This window comes from Molossus molossus, unplaced genomic scaffold (genome assembly GCF_014108415.1).
Source record: "Molossus molossus isolate mMolMol1 unplaced genomic scaffold, mMolMol1.p scaffold_m16_p_9, whole genome shotgun sequence".
In the NCBI taxonomy this organism is placed as follows: Eukaryota; Metazoa; Chordata; class Mammalia; order Chiroptera; family Molossidae; genus Molossus; species Molossus molossus.
In genome coordinates, this window is record NW_023425403.1 from 72428201 (window position 1) to 72448551 (window position 20351).

The window sequence follows — 20351 nt, forward strand, 5'->3', positions numbered from 1 at the left end:
CTCTGGGAAGCACAAGAAGCAAGAGAGGTTGCTGTGGCGTTTGAGGGCAATAAAAAGTTACTTTCATATGCTAAAAAAATAAATAAATAAAAATTAAAGCACAAATAATTCAAGCAACAGCTCTAAAATCACACATTTACCTAAACGTAAGAGAACTTGGATTCTAACCTGAACTCCATAGAAGCATACAATCTACTGCTCACTACCAACATTTTTTAAACATATTTGTTTTATAATATGTTCTGTTTAATGAGATGTTGTAACAAAGTGCAAGTTTATAAATTTTTTCTTTAATTTAGGAAACTGAAGGGTCATGGTTCAGTTGATTGAGCGTCGTCCTGTGCACCAAAAGGCCACCCATTAGATTCCTGGTTGCGGTACATGCTTGGGTTGCTGGTTAGATCGCTGGTGTTGCTGTGTGTGGAAGGCAGCCAATCAACGTTTCTCACACACATCAATGTTTCTGTCTCTGTCTAAAAATCAATTGAAACACATTTTTAAAAATAAATTGATATTTTGTATGAATATTTCAAAATAATCTGATTAATAAGCAGAATTATGAAAAGTCTGCAATCTACAATTCTGTTTTTACCTATATATTTGCACTCAGCAAATAAATATATAGTTTTAAAAAGTTAATTTTCCCTCTGTGACCTACTCTCTTCTACGGAATAAATCAGGGCTCTGATAACACTGCACTGCAGAATAGAGGCATTTTTCAAAAGCATTTTTCTCTTCTCAGTTTCTGAAAGAACTTCATCAAAACTAATGGGACTATCGAGAAGATTTATCAGAGTCTTGGTCAGGTCTGCTAGATCTCCCTGCACATGGGAACAGTACATTCATCTGCCTTCCCTGGAGACTAGTAGAATAGCAAACTCATGACAGATATTATGCCTTTTAAAGAGATTATTTTTTTTTAAATAAAGGCTCTTTCTTCCTCTGCTATTCTCTAATAATGAGAAGCAATCATTAAAATAGTTCCTGTAAAGTGTTATTTAATTTTGTAGATATAATGGATAGACTAGAAAGTGAAATATCTTGAGTGTATCATGACTAATTTTGCAATTGGGACAGACTCTTTGGAAGTGTAGGAAGTAATGAATGTTTCAGCTTCATACTATATTGGTTTTCTTTTTATTGTTATTTAAATAATTGAATGTGATGCTCCTAAGTATATTCTAAGTCCATTAACATTAGGTCTATCTAACAATATGTACATCCATCAGAGGATGCTTATGATAAAGAAAAATATCTTATGTAGATAACACTCAGGTAGAACAAAAGATTAAAATGTAAGAGTAAACATCTGTCATTATAGTTTCTTAAAATAATATGGTGATAATACATGAAAATAAACATACTATAGTATCAGAAGATGGATAGATTAAATCTGTTTTGATCCCATTTCTTGAACTTAAACTGTTGTTAAAAGCCCAGTGTCAGAGCTGCTGGTGGGAATGTAAATTGGGGCAGCTCCTATGGAAAACACTATGGAGGTTTCTCAAAAATTAACATGAGAGCTACCATATGCCCTTTTAATCTCTCTTCTGAGTATGTACCCCAAAATTTTGAAAACACTTATTTATAAAGCTATATGTATCTCTGTGCTTATTGCAATATTATTCACAATAGCTAAGACATGGAAATATGCTGTCTTTTGATGGATGATTGGAAAAAGATGTGGTAGATAAATACAGTGGAATACTATTCAGCCACAAGAAAGGATGAAATACTGGCATTTGCCACAACATGGGTGGATCTCAAGAGTATCACATACTGAGTGAAATAAGTCAGATGGAAAGGGGCAAGAACAATATAATTTCACTCATGTGCAATACAAAACAGAAAGCAGCAAACAAACATACAAAACAAAGAGACTCATAGACATAGACAACAGTATGGTTGTTACCAGAGGGAAAGGGGCTGGGAGGAGAATGAACAGGGTAAAGGAGGTCACATACATGCTGACCGATGGAGAATAGACGGTGGGGAGCACACAATGCCCTATACAGATGGTGTCTTATAAAATTGTACACTTAATAATGTTATTTAATTAATTTTAATTAATTAAATTAATCTTTTTTTAAAAGGAACAGAAAAAAGTCCAGTGCAAGGAGCCAGAATGTGGAAGAATTTTGGAATAAATGACTTTTTAGAAGTCAGATAATATCTTTGCTGCAGGAAAGTTATTTGTAAATTTACTTTAAAATATAACAATACTTCCAAAAATAGACTTATTCTATATAATGGATTTCTAAATCATGTATAACTTACCTTTTATGTGTATGTGTATACACCTATAATTGTGAGAAAACTCCATAAATGAACCAGGTCAGCGAGTTTGATGGGAAGACTGTGGAAAACCAGTCTGGTAAAGGCCAATATTATGCAGCATGCAGTTATGTGAACTAATGTGCGGCTCTACTAAATACATCTCTGTCTAAATTCAGTTGTCACATTTTACTTAAAACAACAAGCGAAAAAACAAAACTAAACAAACAAGCAAAAACAGTCTCCTTGTCCACACAGAAACTACAGAAAGGCCCAGAGGTAGATGTCTGAAAATGAAGGAACTCGATAGACTAATAATTAATGGACTGATCAATATGTCATTTTCCAACACCATTCATAATATTTTCCATTAACTACAAAACTAGCATAATAAGCCTGATAATTAAAAGTATAGTCAGATGGCAAATGAATAGAAAGAAGGAAGTTTATAGAAGATTAAACTGTCTCTTCAGAAGGCTAACTTGGTTTCAGTGAAAGTTGTTATGAGTAATTAGATTTATCACATCATTTAGTCCTATTTGGGAATCAAACTGGTAATCAGTGGTCTCTAAATATTGATAGTTATCTTCTTAAAAAGAGAAAAAACATAGAGAATGAAAACATTGGATATCTTAGACTCCTGATTAATCACTAAGTCATTTCAAAAACAGAATAGTGATCATCATAACTGACTCAATAAATTTAAAAAATTCAATCTTGAACATATTTGATTATTCTAATTCAATGCTAAAGATGATTTATGCCATATACATAGATGATATGTATGTGGCATAAATTTGAGAATTTGTTGTATCTTTTTTTATTTGAGTTAAGTTAGGAAGATATTGAACAGCTTATGACCTTCTTATAGGGAACTTTAAAATCATTAGTAAGATCTTTTAATGTAAGTTTATTGACATAGAAAATTAGATTTTAATAATAAACATTCTCTTAATGATTGCTATATTGTCATTATTTCAGTGATTGACAGAATGTGGCTTTGCATAAAGCAGAATGTTTTTAATCTTTTTCAAGTATTTACCCCAAGGCATTCTGAAGATGAAGAAATTCTATAGGAATTCTAACTTATTTACTTTTTGTATTAAAGTGATTTGTAGCTATTTCTGGGAACAAGGAAAATACTTTCTTAGCATTATTTCAAATAATAAATATTTATAAATGATATAATGCAGGAGAAACCTACATTAATTTTGTACAGGAAATTTGAAGCAGAATAATAGGCTGAAAAATCTTCTTGACAATAACTAAATTCTTACAAGCTTCCTGTGTAGTCACCTGCACTGGCAGAAATTAAGAGGAGAGTAAGAAGTAAAATCTTAAAAAGTTGAATAAATCAAATGCTTCCACGATTTTGGAATGGCTCTTAGTTGTCCCTAGAAGATTTTCTTCTGAGGAGGGTACCTAGGATTCACTACTACCGTGCAACACTTTCCTGTCTCCTCTGTCCCACTAGGAGTACACAGCCTGTACACAGCCCGTCTGTTCCTGTTTCTGAGATCCCATGTTGCTCTCCCTCTGTCTTTCTGTCACAGCCAAACAACTCTGGTCCTAATTAAACCGAGGGGATTGGCATTCTCTCCTAGGTACTTAGAAAGCTGTACCAAGAGCATTTTCAAACCATGCCAGCTAGGGAACAAGCCACGACTTTTCCCATTTTGGGATTTGTCTACCCTTGTTTTGTTAGCGGTAAGAAATAAACGACAACTTGGATCCCCAAGAGCACAGCTGTCTCCTACTCTTGACCCTTGATGTCTTGTGAAGCAATTTTCAAGAACATCATTCTTAAAATTTCATGGCACAATTTTTCAAAGTTTTCAACCATTTAAAAATTATTTTGCTGTTTTATTCTAACTAATGTGGTTAATAGGAGCACAGTAACTGTATACTGTATATTTGAATCATAGTTCAAACGTCAAATCTCCCACTTTTATTTGAGTATAATGATTACAAAAACCAGGTATCAGCTTGTAATTGAGACAGACTTAGTTGTGTATGGAACCTATGTGACATGGGGAAGATAATTGGCCTTTTTTAATTCTTAGTTTAATCTTTTGTAAAATGTGGTAATTATAAAAGCTATTCTTCATCCTTCATTTTGTAAATGAGTAAAGGACATTAAGTATCTAGAAAAATGACAGGGTTATATAACTACTCAGTAAATCCAAATAAATAATATCAATAAAGAGTATCTTATATCAATGTTTTTAGTACTTTAAAAGTAGCAGAAATTAATTTTCAACTTTAAGAAAAATTTTAGTATGTGTTTTCTAGCTTAAAGACATTTAAAATTGTGCCCTGGCGGGTTTGGCTCAGCGGTTAGAGTGTCAGCCTGCGGTCCTGAGAGACCCGGGTTCGGTTCCCGCTAAGGGCGCGTACCTTGGTTGCAGTTTGTCCCCGGCCCTGGTTGGTTGTGCGGGTGGCAGCCACTCGATGTGTCCCTTTCACGTCGATGTTTCTCTCTCTCTCTCTGTTCCTCCCTCTCCCTCTCACTCTACTGAACAAAAAATGGAAAAATGTCCTTGGGTGAGGATAAAAAAAAAAAAAAGATATTTAAAATTATTGTGGATAAAATCAGTTGGTCATGAATTAAATATACAATCCACTTTTTAACATGGATAAAAATTAAGAATATATTGTTTCCTTCTGTACAAAGAGAATTTTATTCTATTCCTTGTGAAATGTGTTTTCTCAGAAATAGGATTAAATAATGGAAATAAACTTACTTATTCCAGTTAGTTTACTTAATTTCAGTGTTCCAAGGATGTAGAAGGAACATGCTAGGATAGCATATACTTTAGAAGTGTAAATGAATTTCCTCATCTTCTTTCAGATCTTTTACATTTTCTTCCATTTTGACTTTCATCCGTTAACAGCATTTTTACAATTTGTTGCTGATTCTGAAATCATTTCTGCAACTTGCTTGACATCTCAGACCCTATTATGAACTGGGCCTTGAAGGATAGGTAGGAGTTTGCCAGACTGAGTACAAAACAACAAAACTATTGCCTGAGCATAGGCCGAGAGGTGGGAACGAACCCGGTTTGTTTGGAGAGCATGGCGTTCTTAAGGGACTCCTGGCTGGAAAATGGCTACAGTTAAACGATGAAGAGGAGGCTGATAAATCAATTGGGAGGGATTCTGAGTCTCACTAAGGTGTTGCTAGTTTATCTTGGTTTATATTTTAATCGATAAGGATTGAAATCTTGGCTTTTTGTCTTGTTTTATTTTTAATTGAGCTTTATTATGACTTTTTTGTCTCTCAATTAATAAATGGGGTTCTTTTGAATACGGTTCAATTTTCAAGTTCTAATATGGTAACCAAGATTAAGGCTGGCCCAGCTGGTGTGGCTCAGTGGTTGAGCATCAGCCCATGCACCAAGAGGTCATCCGTTCGATTCCCAGTCAGGACACATGCCCAGGTTGTGGGCCCAATCCCCAGTGGGGGCATTTGGGAGGTGGCCAATCTATGTTCTCTTTCATCGATGTTTCTATCTCTCTCTCTCCCTCTCCCTTCATTTCTCTAAAATCAATAAAGAAAAAAAAATTTAAAGAAAAAGATTAAGGCTGTGTTGCCTTTTGCAAAGAATATTTAATAGCCTAGTAATCCTCTCCCACATCTTCAGTCTCTTCTATATCTAATCTAATTCAGTCAGCACTTCAAAGCACAGGTCTGTTTCTGTTACCTCTCCTTTCTCTTTTCCCCTCTGCATTGACTCCAGTTAAAAATCAAAGTGTTGCCCTGGCCGGTTTGGCTCAGCGGTTGGAGCGTCGGCCTGCGGTACAGAGAGTCCCGGGTTTGGTTCCCGCTAAGGGCACGTACCTCAGTTGCAGTTTGTCCCCAGCCCTGGTTGGTCGTGCGGGTGGCAGCCACTTGATGTGTCCCTTCATGTCGATGTTTCTTTCTCTCCCTCCCGCTCTATCTGAACAAAAAGTGGAAAAATGTCCTCGGGTGAAGATAAAAAAAAAAAAAAAAAAAATCAAAGTGTTTGCAATGCTGTACTGAATTTCCTATAAAAGACTTGTAACTTTGAATTTAGAATAATGCCTTTACCTACATTTTTGACCTTTTCTACCATGATTTTACTACAAATACACTCCTTTCCAGCTAAATGGGACTATTCACATTTGGACAAGTGTACCTTGATGATACTATAAGTTGGCACATATATTTATTTATCCAGTATATTTTTGTGTCTATTTTGTGTCAGTTTAGTGTGAGGCTCTGGAGATAAGTGTAAAAATAAATGATAATTTTGATGCTTTTCTTTTCTTAAAATACTCTTTCATAGAGCAAATGCTTATTAAAATTCTTCAAGTTTTTGTTCAGTTGTCAATTTCTCAATAACTCCTATCTTACCCTCCCTACTTAAAATTTGCAATCACTCATTCCTACCATGGCACTTAGAGTCCCCAGCTAACCTCCTCTGGTTTTTCCTTTTTCATTAGCACTGAAATTCTAAGTGTATTCTATATAATGACATATAACTTATTTATCATGCATATTGTAAATCATTTGCTTCCGCTCACTAAAATGTAAGATCTGTAAGGATTGGGATCTGTAACCACTCACCAGTATATCCCCACTGCCTGGAACAGTAATATTCAATAAAATGTCCAACTCCAAAGACACTGTCTGAATGAGATTTCCTCTGAGGACCCAAGCTACAGTTTATATAGCACTCTTCATGTGCTTCTTAGATAAGACTTAATATTTCCCTATGCCATATCTTCCCATTACATAGAACTCCGTGCAAGGCTAGTGAGTATTACTCACGTATTAGTATCTTCCGTAGCATTTAGCCCATTAGCCCAGGAAATAGCAAATGAGTATGTATTGGAACAAAATGAATGAAGATTACAAGCTGCGAAGAAATGCTCTGTGAAGATGTTCTTTATCTTTTTTTCAAATATTGCAACCCAATAATAACCATCTAAGAGGTTTCACTAATAATCATTCTGTTCATTCAGGCTCTTTTCATTTGAATTCAGTACATCAGAGCATTTTTAGGTAGCAATAATATGGATAATCTATTCTCTCTGATCCAATTGAATCTGTTTGATATAAACTCTTTTCTAATCATTTACAGAATGAGATTGAGCTCTGCCTGCAAGAAGAGTTTAAAAACTGCAGTGTTTGCTATAGGAACACACAATATAACACGTTCTTTTCTGATAGTCGCAGAAAACCATCTTCGTGTTGCAAAATAGAAGGATAGAACTGACACAAATATTGCACACTTTTCCTGACTTCTTGACTCAACCCAAAAACTTAGGGTCTGAAAATTGGTTGCAGCTGTTTTGGGTTTTTCCTTTTTTTTTTTTTTTTTCAGCCTGAGCGGTGGACACATTCACGCACCAGCACTCAAGCGCAGCCTCTGACTGCAGGTGCATCTACCATTTGGGGAACATGCTGCCCTTGTTTTGTTAGCCTCAGCATTTTCAAATTCCTCACTTCGCCCGTGGTGCTTGTGAATATATCACTGTCCACCTCTTTTGCCTTTTGTATTTACCGTTGTCTTATGCTCCAGCGTTTCCAATGCCCTTGAGAAGCCCTAACCATGCTTTACATTTGAAAGAGTGCCAGCTCATTTAATCAGGCGGCGTTTGAGAGGATGAATTTATTCTACCTAACATTTAATAAAAAATAAATTAAAAATGTGACTGATGCCATCGCAGCTTAGCATTGCCCTTCTAGGTTTAAATTTGAGAGTTGTCAGCACCCTCCCTGGTCTGGAAACTGACATGTTATCAATCTAGTACGTGGGTGACAAGGCCACTGATGTCTTCCCAAGGCTCTTGTTAAATAATTAATTTTTCATTGCAGCCACGTTCGATAAATGGATTACAAAACTTAAGCCCGTATAAAAGGTTTCAGAAATTCATTATTAGTTTTAAAAGATGAATGTACAGATTAACTATGCCATGATAGATGAGGCATGCCGAATATAGCCAGGGCCTAGGTGGTTGTAGTCTATTTATATACAAGATAGAGTAGGGAATACCGTTTTGTAGACATTGTCACAGAATCACTGAGGCACTGATTATTTTCAAGGAAGGTGCAAAAAGGGATATCAGGTGACAAAATTGTGCTTTGAACATTTTCGTGTTTTCTCTCGGAAGTCCTCAGCCATCAAGACTCTGGGCACGCTGAGTTCTATTTCTGGAGTCAATACCTTAGCTCTAGTTCTTCCACAGAATAATATGGTGATTTAAATAACAGAAATCACCTCTTAATTTCCTTGAATAAACTTCAGTGTCAGCTATTACGCTTCATCTTTCGACCCCCAACCCACCGGCTTTGTGATTCTGGGCAGGAGCTCTGAGAACTGCATGTATTTCCCGGTGGCCACCCACGTTCCCGTAGGTTCTGCCAGTAGGGTGCGCTAGAGGGAGGCCCGCGGGTGAGGGACGGAAAGGGCCTCCTTTTCCAGTGGTTTCACTGTCGCCCCAGCAAGGGCACTTTACCAGGACAGCAGCCTTCCCCTGGTTTCAGTGGGGGCGTTTTTGTTAGTTTGCTTTTTTTTTCTGTATTCCTGGAATTAGCTTGATCGTGGCCCCTTTAATGATCAGGAGTAGGTATGCCAGTCTGTGGGATCCTCTCTCAGGATTCCAGTTTCTGAGAACCTCCAGCTCTTCCCTTGGTACCCTAAGGTCTGTAGGTGTCAGATCCTTCACAGTTATTCATAACCATGTCACCTCAGTGTCTTTTCCCTTCTTTTCTCAATGTTTTATTTGCATCATTAGCCTTTCAACACTTCACTAATGATTTCCCATGTTAAGTTCTCTCTGTTAAAATAACTAGTATGATTTGTTTTCTCATCTGATCCTTGGCTATTGCAAGTGCTGTAGACCATGAAAAAATACTAAATAGAACTAATTGTTTCTAGTTTCTAAAAGGAGTCCATGTAAGTAAATGATTAGAGAAGTCTGTCTTAGGCCATTGATAATGTTCTAAATGTGTGTATATTAATATATAATTATATAATATAGAATATACACATACACACAAATAGTTTTTTAAAAATTATAAAGTCAGAGTTCTCAGCAGGTTACTTCACAACTTATTTACCTATTGATCTCCCCAGCCCCACCACCACTCTTCCAAACTTCCAATATCTCCCTTTCATTTCAAGTCAAAGTATGAGGAAGAAGAACAGTATGTCAACGGCCATAGCTTTGAAAACTTCTTTTTCTATTAGCTGTTTTACTAGTGATGAATTTGGCTATTCAGCCTCTCTACTCTCCACACCCTCAGAGTAAATGAGATGCTCCAGGTAAAAAATTAGAGAAGCTGCCCAACTTCTATTAATTTCTTTCATGATTGTACTAATAATTTGACTTTCTGAAATGATTACTCTTATTTCAGAGCCACGCCTCAGATTCTACTGTTTGTGTGACTAATCCAAATTCATTCAAGGCTCCATGTCTGGAATAAGCCATTAATTAGTCAATGCTTTTTTTTTTTTTTTTATCCTTACCCGAGGACATTTTTCCATTTTCTGTTCAGATAGAGCTAGAGCAGGAGGGAGAGAGAGAAAGAGAGAGAGAAACATCGATGTGAAAGGTACACATCAAGTGGCTGCCACCCGCACAACCCAACCAGGGCCAGGGACAAACTGCAACCGAGGTACGTGCCCTTAGTGGGAACTGGGCCCGGGTCTCTCTGGACTGCAGGTGGACACTCTAACCTCTGAGCCAAACTGGCCAGGGCTTTTTTTTTTTTTTTTTTAACCATCCTCTATATTCAACTAAGAATGCAGGGGTCACTCGGCTGGTGTGGCTCAGTGGATTGAGCCTCATCCCGTGGACCGAGAAGTCCCTGGTAGATTCCCGGCCAGGGCTCAATCCCATGGTGGCATGCAGGAGGAGTCGACAGATGTTTCTTTCTCACATTGATGTTTCTAGCTCTCTCTCTAAAAATTAATAACACATATTTAAAAAATAAAAAAATCAGTTTAAATAATGTTAGGGGTCTGTGAAGTGAAACAGATACTGGCTTTGAAATTAAAGGAGTTCACCTTCCCACAGGAGGGTGATGACACATTAAAGGATAGATGAATTAATATCACAAAGAGGTATGAGTCACAGAAAAGCACGTTGCTTAGAGTTAGTTAGACTGGAGCACTGGAGAGGAACACAGATAGTATATATGGTGGGTGCTCTATTCCATCAGACGGGTAGTTTCCCAATGTCGAGTCAGGTCCCTTGCCTGTCCTTGAGGCAGTGACAACATCTTTCTCTGTTATACCTCCACTTGTAGCATAAGTGATAACACATAGTAGGTGTTCAGAAAATATTTGATGAGTGAATCTATCAGTAGATGACTGAAGCATTTGTTTTACTGTGGGGATATTTACCTTCTTTTTTCTCTTAAACCTCGGGTTGTAATCTACTCATTGATAGATCAGAAATCATAAGGCATTTATGTAGTGGTCACCAGTCACCATCTTAATATTTTCCTAAAAATCTAGAGTTTGTGACACTGTTTTGCATTGTAAAATTAGGCAGAAATAAAGCTTTTTCTATCAAATAGGGACTTATAACTTCCACCAAATTGGAAGGAAATGATATCACTAAAAACATATACTTTAACTTAATCTTCTATCTTTTCCTACGGTCTGAAATATTCAGGTATGATACTTCTCCTAATAATTAAGCAGTATACCACAATGATTTTTTGCATTTCTCTTGCTTCCATTTATATTTATGCTAGTAAAATGTGTTATGATCCTTCATGAAAATACTTATTTCCCCCTCAGAAAAATATTTTATTTTCTTCATGAAATAATGCTTTGCTTTACTTCTGAAATAAAGACTTTATTTTGGTTTTTGGTTTTTGTTCTTCTTGTTTTCAAGTTAACCTTACTTTTAATGTTCACTCAAAATTATTTTTCAGGGTTGAGTTCAGGTGAAATGTTAATAGAATTGAAAAGCAGTTAGTACGGTGAAATTGAAATGAATAAATTAAATTTAAGGTAAACTGAAATAATAAAGAACACTAAATATATTAAAGAAGAGTAAATTAAAAATGTGTGTAACTAGAGAAGGTTATTCTTTCTCTATTCTGAAGGCTCTCATGATTATATATAGTATTTTTTATATATAATATATATGTATGTAATATTTAGTTTTCCTTCCTAAAAAGCATTCTTGTACTCTTTTAGTAATATATAATGGAGACTACAAAAGAAAGTCCATTTTGCTAAGACAGCATTAATCATATACTTTTGGTTGTGACATACATGATCAAATACTTCACAAGGAGAACTTGCCTTATATTTGCCCTGTTCAATGAGAAAATAGCACGTCTCATTTACTCTGCTCTATTAATATTGTTCAGAAAGGAATAGCTTAGTCGTGAGAAATTGAGTTTACACCTGCTGATGTCTTTGAGCTCCATGTTGATTCTGTCATATAGACAGTTAAGCTATGGACAGCAGATTCGAAACATTGTGTCACGGAAAACAAGTTAAAAAACAGGTTAGGAACTGTGGTGGAGATGATATATATAAGTGGAAAACTGGAATCAGGGACATACTAAAAAAGAATGGTGATGTTGAAGATCTTTTTAGAATGGTATTCGAAAAAGGAAAATTAACCATTAAACAATAACAGAAAAACCAAACTTGATGGAGAAATAATGCCAGACCCTATTTTTTTTTAAGAATAGGGGATATTCTCAGTAGTAAACTTATTCTTGACTAGAAAAAGTACTTCTCTATTATAAAACAGTAGAAAAAACATTTTTTAAAATTGATATTTTTAGAGAAAGAGGAAGGGAGAGGGAGAGGGAAACATCCAGTGACGTGTCCCCTGGTCTGAGCATGAACCCTGACCAAAAATGGAACCAGCAACCCGTCGGTGCATGGGACAGATATTCAACCAACTGAGCCACACCAGCCAAGGCAAAAGAATAAATTTTTAATCAAAATTAAGATAAGTAGAAGTTGCAAGATGGATCTTATATAGGTTATCCAATGGATAATGAAAATATCAAATATAGATCTACATAAATTTTAATATTTTATTAGAAACCTAGTAGAGAGACATTTACCCTCTTCAGAAATTTTCTTTTATTATAATGAGAAATTACTCTCAGTTTTATTTGCTACTGAATCTGTTTATGATATTAATTTCTTTTGGTTTTCACATTCGCTTAACGATGGTACAAACACTACTTCCTCTACGGAAAAGGGAAAGGAGAGAGTGTTGATGGACCATTAAGTGTTGTCATTTGGCCCTGGCCGGTTTGGCTCAGCGGTTGGAGCGTCGGCCTGCGGTAAAGAGAGACCCGGGTTCGGTTCCCGCTAAGGGCACGTACCTCGGTTGCAGTTTGTCCCCGGCCCTGGTTGGTCATGCGGGTGGCAGCCACTGTGTACCTTCACATCGATGTTTCTCTCTCTCTATCTCTTCCTCTCTCTCCCTCCCACTCTATCTGAACAAAAAATGTCCTCGAGTAAGGATAAAAAAAAAAAAAAGTGTTGTCATTTGAGGCAGTGTGTGGGGTTTACTGCTTATAGTTGTTTGAAATATTTGGGGTTGTAAAACTTTATCCCATTTTATCCCTCAAAATATAAGAATATATCTGATCATTTTAAACTGCATTCAGTTAACCTTCAAATTAATAGTCCTATTCACTGAATTATTATCAAAGTTTGTTAAGGAGTTAGAACGTTTTGTAAACAATTACAGAAAAACACAAAACAAATTAAAATATCACACCTTGTCTTCTATTGAAATAATTAAAATATTTTTTAGGTTAAAAATGTTGCTGATACATTTATTACACTGCAATGGCTTGGAAACTTATTATTTTTATGAGTATTTGAAATGTACCATTATGGAGTGCTTTATTTGTTTCTTCCAAGGCAATGGCCTAGACACCCAGCATGCTGATCATTGTGAATTGTTCTACAGTGCAAGTGAAGATGCTGCCAGTCTAAAGAAGTCTCCCTCTTTGTTCAGGGTTTCATTTCTTCCTTGTGCTAATGACTCACCTTCTTCTTTAATATTCTGTGAAAGCCTAAGTAATGCTATACCAAGTGCATCACCAATTAGTCACTGTCCCGTGAAGTGGGAATGTAAATTTCCACAATAATTTAGATATCTAAAATAATTCACAAGGACACAGGATTTGTAGATCGTATTTCATGCATCAAGTGATTTAGAGCTGAAGCCGAAATGAAAGTCTTTCTGGTAAAGTGGTTGAGTAAGAAAAGACTTAGGAAATGGAGTAATTTACTAAAGTGCTAGTTTTACAGTCAGAAAGTGGCATTCATCACTTAATAAAATTAGTTGAGAAATAAAGTTTAGTCTGTTTCTCAAATAACTGTATTTGGAACATCATAGAAAGCAAAACATTGGAAAGATGAACTTGAATCGTATTCCATTTAATAGCTACAATCTCTATATTAAGAAACGTGCCTGGCTCTGGCCAGTTTTGCTCAGTGGTTAGAGCGTCGGCCTGCGGTCCAGAGAGTCCCGGGTTCGGTTCGCGCTAAGGGCAAGTATCTCAGTTGCAGTTTGTCCCCAGCCCTGGTTGGGTTGTGTGGGTGGCAACCACTCAATGTGTCCCTTTCACGTCGATGTTTCTCTCTCTCTCTTTCTTCCTCTCTCTCCCTCCCACTCTATCTGAACAAAAAATGGAAAAATGTCTTCGGGTGAGGATAAAAAAAGAAATGTGTCTGTTCCTAAAAGCAATGGTTCTTTGTCTTATTTCATAAGGTTATTTAGGATATTAGTGGGTCAAATTTGGAACATATTCGTAGCTAATTTTATGTGATATCCATAAACTAATTAGGATATTATTTTTAAATATTCTACGTTCTATCCTGGCTGGTATGGCTCAGTGTTTGAGTATTGACTCATGCACCAAGAGGTCGCTGGTTCGGTTCCTGGTCAGGACACATGCCCAGGTTGTAGACCCAATCCCCAGTGGGGGACATGCAAGAGACAGCCAGTCGAGGTTCTCTCTCATCTATGTTTCTATTTTTCTCCCTCTTCCTGTTCTCTCTAAAAAGAAAAAAAAAAAATTTTGCATTCTAGTTGCTCCATATTATTTCGGTTGGAATCACATTCAGCTCATGATTTTCAGGTTGTAGAATATTTATACCAATACTTATTCACTATGAGTGGTAAGCAAGTATAGATCTTTAATTTCTGCCCTTCAAAAATCTCTTTCCTAAAACTCACCCATCCTCTCAGTAGTTTCACTTTGCCTAGTGTATATATTGTGCTCTGACCAAGTTTGCTGTGTGTGAGAACCTCTTTCATGTGTCAACAAGTTTGCACACTGTTTATTGGTCCAGAACGGCTCCCCATTGTCTCTGCAGTTGCAATCAGTAGTTATAAGGCCTCTTAGGTTTAGATCACCATGGCTCTCCCTACTTATACTGAAGCTGTAGACAAGTCATCTCACAATCCTGGGCATTAGTTTCCTCATCTGTAAAATGAAGGAGGGACCGATAATTGCCCCTAGTTCTGAAATTCTAATTCCCCCAATTCTTTCTTCATTCTTTCATTTGCATTCTTGTCCAGTTCCTTCATTTACATGCCATATGAGAAAAAATTTCTTTTCTTTATTGATCTTAAAGAGAGAGGAAGGGAGAGAGAGAGATAGAAACATCGATTGGAGAGAACATAGATTGGCTGCCTCCTGCATACCCCCCACTGGGAATTTGGCCCACAACCAGAGCATGTGCTCTGACCGAGAATCAAACCAGTGACCTCTTGGTACATGGGTCAATGCTCAACCACTGAGCCACACTGGCTGGGAAGGAAATATTTTATGTATTCTACTTTCTAAACCATTTTGAAAGCACATTGAGCTCTATACGGAACAATACTCTCTAATAATGAAAATTCAATAAATATACCGAAAGTCTATGCCATGGAATGGAATGTCTAGCCATATTTCCTTTTTGAACATGAAATTCACAAACACGCTATCTGGTGTCTATTAAGGGAAAAAAATGTGTGATGACTTTTTTTTTTTTTTTTAACCCCTTTGTTTCTTTTTTTTTTTTTTTCATTTTATTTTTATTTATTTATTTATTTTTATTTATTATTTTGTTACAGATATTTTACCTTTTTTACCCCATTGGCACCCTCCTCCCCACCCCCACCCCACCCCGTCCCCGGCTTAGTTGTCCAAGTTCATTGATCATGCATACATGCATATAAGTTCTGTGGTTTATCTCTTCCCACCCCCCACCCCCTCTTCCTAGGGATGTGTGATGACTTTTTTAAAGAGGTTTTTTTTGTTTGTTTGTTTGTTTGTTTTAGTATTTTGAGGGTAAGATGGGAATAGGGAAACTCGCAAAAGTGCTTTAGGTGAGATTTTTATTGTATAAACATCAGACATTATGTTAAAAGTTTGCTTTTGTTTGTCCCCGGCCCTGGTTGGGGTCGTGTGGGTGGCGACCAGTGGATGTGTCTCTCTCACATCGATGTTTCTCTCTCTTTATCTTCTTCCCTCTCTCCCTCGTACTCTATCTAAAGATAAATGCAAAAAAAAAAAAAAAAAAAGTTTGCTTTTAAGGTACAAAATTGTATTTTTATCTTAACCAAATTTCCATGTCCTCAATAAATTTATGTGTAGTTCCCAATCGGCTTTCATTTCTTGGGAAACTAGGGACTTGAATCAGGCTTTAAAAATAAAAATTCTAATTAAAAACTATTTGTGAATAGATATATGGTGTCATGGAGCCTATTCTTAATTCATTTGACATTTTAAATAAAATCTCTATTTAAAGTTTCAGTTTTAGAGCCTCTTCTCTTGCTTTAAACTATGAGTATATTGCCTGGCCCACTTACCTGGTAATTGTTATTTAAAAGAAAATTATATTTTAAAAATGTGGAGCATCTTTTCTAATCACGAGGCTGTAGTATCACAGTTTTGTGATTATGCAGTTCTTTGCAGTATAAATCCTGCCTACCAATGATTTAGTTGATTAAAAAAATAATGAGTTGCATATCATCTGACTCTTTTTTCATTTTGTAGATTTATTGGTATAATACACATTATATAGGTTGTTGAATGTGGCGATTCACTATAAAAGTGCAAAACAAGGTCAAATTGAAATGCAAATGAGGTCATAAACTTTTAAAATAGTCAATAAAACAATTAATGTATCAACAGCATGTGCTATTAAGCAGCAATGTAATGATGCCACTGTTCACACCAGGGTCCTTTGAGTGTTTATAAACAGGCAAAGAAGCTGGGCTTTATAGACATTTCCAATGCATGCTGCAGAAAAATACCAACGTGTAGCCTTGGAATCATTAAAAAAACTTGATTTCAAATGTTTCTAAGAAGCTCAAAAATATACATATTGCAAAACACACTCTGAATAATAAAGTGGATACATACAACAATAAATTACAGTCTGCTTTTTAGTTTATTTAACTTTTAAAAATTACAAAGCAATACACGCATTCATTGTATAAATTTAAGTAAAACTAAAGTGTGAAAATTAACATAAAAATCTCTACCCTTTGCCCTGGCCGGTTTGGCTCCGCAGTAGAGCGTCGACCCGACCCGCAGACCAATGAGTTGCGGGTTTGGTCCAGCCAAGGGCATGTGCCTCAGTTGAGGTTCGTCCCTGGCCCTGGTCCAGGTCATGCTGGAGGCAGCTACTTGATGTGTCCCTCCACGTTGATGTTTCTCTCTCTCTTCCTTTCTTTCTCTCTCTCTCTACCTCCTACTCTATCTGAAGATAAATAGAAAAATGTCCTTGGGTGAGGATTATAAAAAAAAAATCTTCCCTTTCCAATACCATTTATAGAGTTGGACTCTGTTAATAGTTTAGTTTCAATTATTCTCCAATTTTCCTACCTGTGATATATATTTATATAATTGATAAATGGATACAGATATAGATAGATAGATATATTCATTAATATTATAATAATGGAATCATGCTCTATTTTTCTACATTATCTAATTTTTCTATATTTCACTCTATTATGTGATTGTTATGTTTATTTTGAACACATTAAATATTGAGAATGAAGCAACTTTTTTCATGAAACAATACAGAGCTTAATATTCTATGCTATTGAGAACATCTTGCTATATATTTTCAGGTATCTCAAACCATCATGGTTTTAGTACCCCTAAAAAGTTATTGGAGAATCACTATAGAAATGTTAATAAGATGTTAGGTAATATAAATTTCTGGAATAAAATACGTGACTAAAGGTAATTCTCCTCCCCATTAATTGTGTAAGTGTACTATCTAGTATCTGTACTTTATTTATTCCAATACCACATCTTAAATGTAGTATCAGGTTATCCTGAAACTCCCCCCTCCCGATGAAAAAGATTATTCAGTTGCATTGGTTTTGTCATTATCAGTTATTCATAGAGTGTCAAAGAAAATGTCTCTGTTCCTGTTTTGGCTGATGTGACAAAGAGACTTCACCAATGAAAAATGGATAATATGTGAATTTATGAAATTTCAGGTTATATTCATGGCTAAGGGAATAGATAGAGTGGCTATTGACTAGATGATAATTTATGGGTAGGATTGACTATCATTTTTCTACACCTTTTTCCATCCCAAATTGTATAAAGAGTGTGCAGCACTTCATTGGAACAGAACAGCATGCTACATCTAACTCCTACATACAAATAAACACACACACCCAACTAAACATCTGTTTTACCAATTTACATGCTTTTGTAGGAGAAAGATGATAAGCCATTATCAGTAACCCTACAATTATTATTACCAAACTTTAACAATACAGCAACTAAGCATCATTCAATGAATAAATACAATTTATAGTCAGTTGTACAAATAAGCTATGTTGATGCCTGATAGAAATCAAAAGAGAACTATACTCTGTGAACTTTGAAACAGTCCATGGATGAAGAAGAGAACAACTCTGGTCTTGTTAGCATTTGAAATTTCAAAATATCTTAAGGAGAAAAAACATATGTATAAGATTTAACTATATATACAACATATTTTACTAAGCATAGCTACTTGTTGATAGGCCAAATTATGTAAATAATTTAAATATAAAAAATAATCATGCATATAAGTTCTGTGGTTTATCTGTCCATGACCACCCCCTCTTCTGGGAGTGGTCAATCTGTACCCCACTCCCACGTCTCTGGGACTACCCCATTCCTCAGACTGTTATGTTTATTATATTCCACAAATAAGTGAGATCATATGATATTTGTCTTTCTCTGTTTGGCTTGTTTCACTTAGGATGATACTTTCCAGGTCCCTCCATGTCGTCTCAAAGGATAAGAGATCTTTCTTTCTTACAGCTGCGTAGTACTCCATTGTGTATATGTACCACCGCTTTTTTATCCATTGGTCTACTAATGGACACTTGGGCTGTTTCCAGATCTTAGCTGTTGTAAATAGTGCTGCTACAAACATGGGGGTACATATATTCTTTCTGATTAGTGTTTTAGGCGTCTTAGGGTATATTCCTAGAAGTGGGATCACTGGGTCAAATGGCAGTTCAATTTTTAGTTTTTTGAGGTAACACCATATTGTTTTCCATAATGGCTGCACCAATCTGCATTCCCACCAGCAGAGTACTAGAGTCCCCTTTTCTCCACAGCCTCTCCAACACTGTTGTTTGATGATTTGTTGATGGTGGCCATTCTGACAGGTGTGAGGTGATACCTCATTGTTGTTTTAATTTGCATCTCTCTGATGATTAATGATGTTGAGCATTTCTTCATATGTCTCGTGGCCATTTGTATGTCCCGTTTGGAGAGGTGTCTATTTAGTTCCTCTGCCCATTTTTTAATTGGGTTCTTTGTCTTCCTTTTGTTGAGTTGTATGAGCACTCTATATATATTGGAAATTAACCCCTTATCTGATATGTCATTGGCAGTTATGCTGTCCCATACAGTGGACAGCTACCTCATTTTGCTTCCTTCCTGAACTATTGTAACTTTCTAATTTTATTTGCTTTCCCAAAATTAATTTCACTACCAACTTCCTATTTTTAAATGAAGGCAAAATTAAAAGGAGCCAATTCTAGTTTTTGGACCTAACAGCAATAAAACCTTAGGCCACGACCTTAGAAATTCTGAGTTGTAATTGATCTTGGGTGAACCCTGAGTATAAGTATTTTTAAATAGTCTCCCTGGGATGCGAACCACTGCTCTGGTTCATGTGTATATTCAGGTTTGGCTCGTTATTCCTTTGAAAAGTCTTTCAATCTCAACCAAACAGGGTAGACAGATGCAAAGCTCCAGTGAACATCTCTACACGCAGTCAGCCTTGTATATTTCAACATTCCTGAAATTCTGCAACTGGGCTGTGTCCTGGCCCATCACCACCGTTTTCCAACAACATACTTAATTGTGATCACCATTTTCATGAATAAATTTTAAACAGAATGTAATACAAAAAAAAATAATCATCATAATTAATTGTGAATGAATTTGCTTTGTATTATTTTATTACTCATTTAGCTTTTTATATGTTATAAATGGCCAATGCACTTTAATATTCCTTCAACAATAATTGGATGTATTGCCAAGAACTGGTCTTGGTGCTGTATGTAGGAAAGAAGACATAAAGAATATATATTATTGTCAAGGTGAAGAAACAAGCAAGTAAGCACATGCACAAATGATTTCATCTTATAATAAAACCATGAAAAAGATAACTTGACAAATAATAGTAGAGATTATAATACCTAATGCTATCTAGACAAATCAAGGACACTCATGGGAATATGAGAGCTAAACTGAGATCTGAATGATGCAGGCAGGCAATGGTTTGGAGGAGATGTGTTTCAGGCAGAATTAAGAAGTGCAAATAACCTGAGGCAGGGAATCTCTTAGCAAGCTGAAAGAAGAAACAGGTAGCCAATAGACCTGGAATAAAAAGACTGAGATGGAGTGTGTGCTTACATTAAAGACCTTTTCAAAGCAATCTTTGGAAGCAGGATAGACAATTGCTAAAAACATAATTATTAAAAATAGTGATTAAATATACAAGTATGATATTTTATGAAATAATGTACCAGTTGTTATTTGCTAAGAGAAAAAATATTCAAAAACGTTTGGTAGA

The 20351-nt window shown here is 35.9% G+C and overlaps 1 protein-coding gene across 1 annotated transcript in view; it reads left to right on the forward strand.

The window, feature by feature from the left end:
* The window catches only part of PCDH9 (protocadherin 9), an 894020-nt gene that overhangs the window by 225607 nt on the left and 648062 nt on the right, over window positions 1-20351 (forward strand). The window lies entirely within an intron of this gene.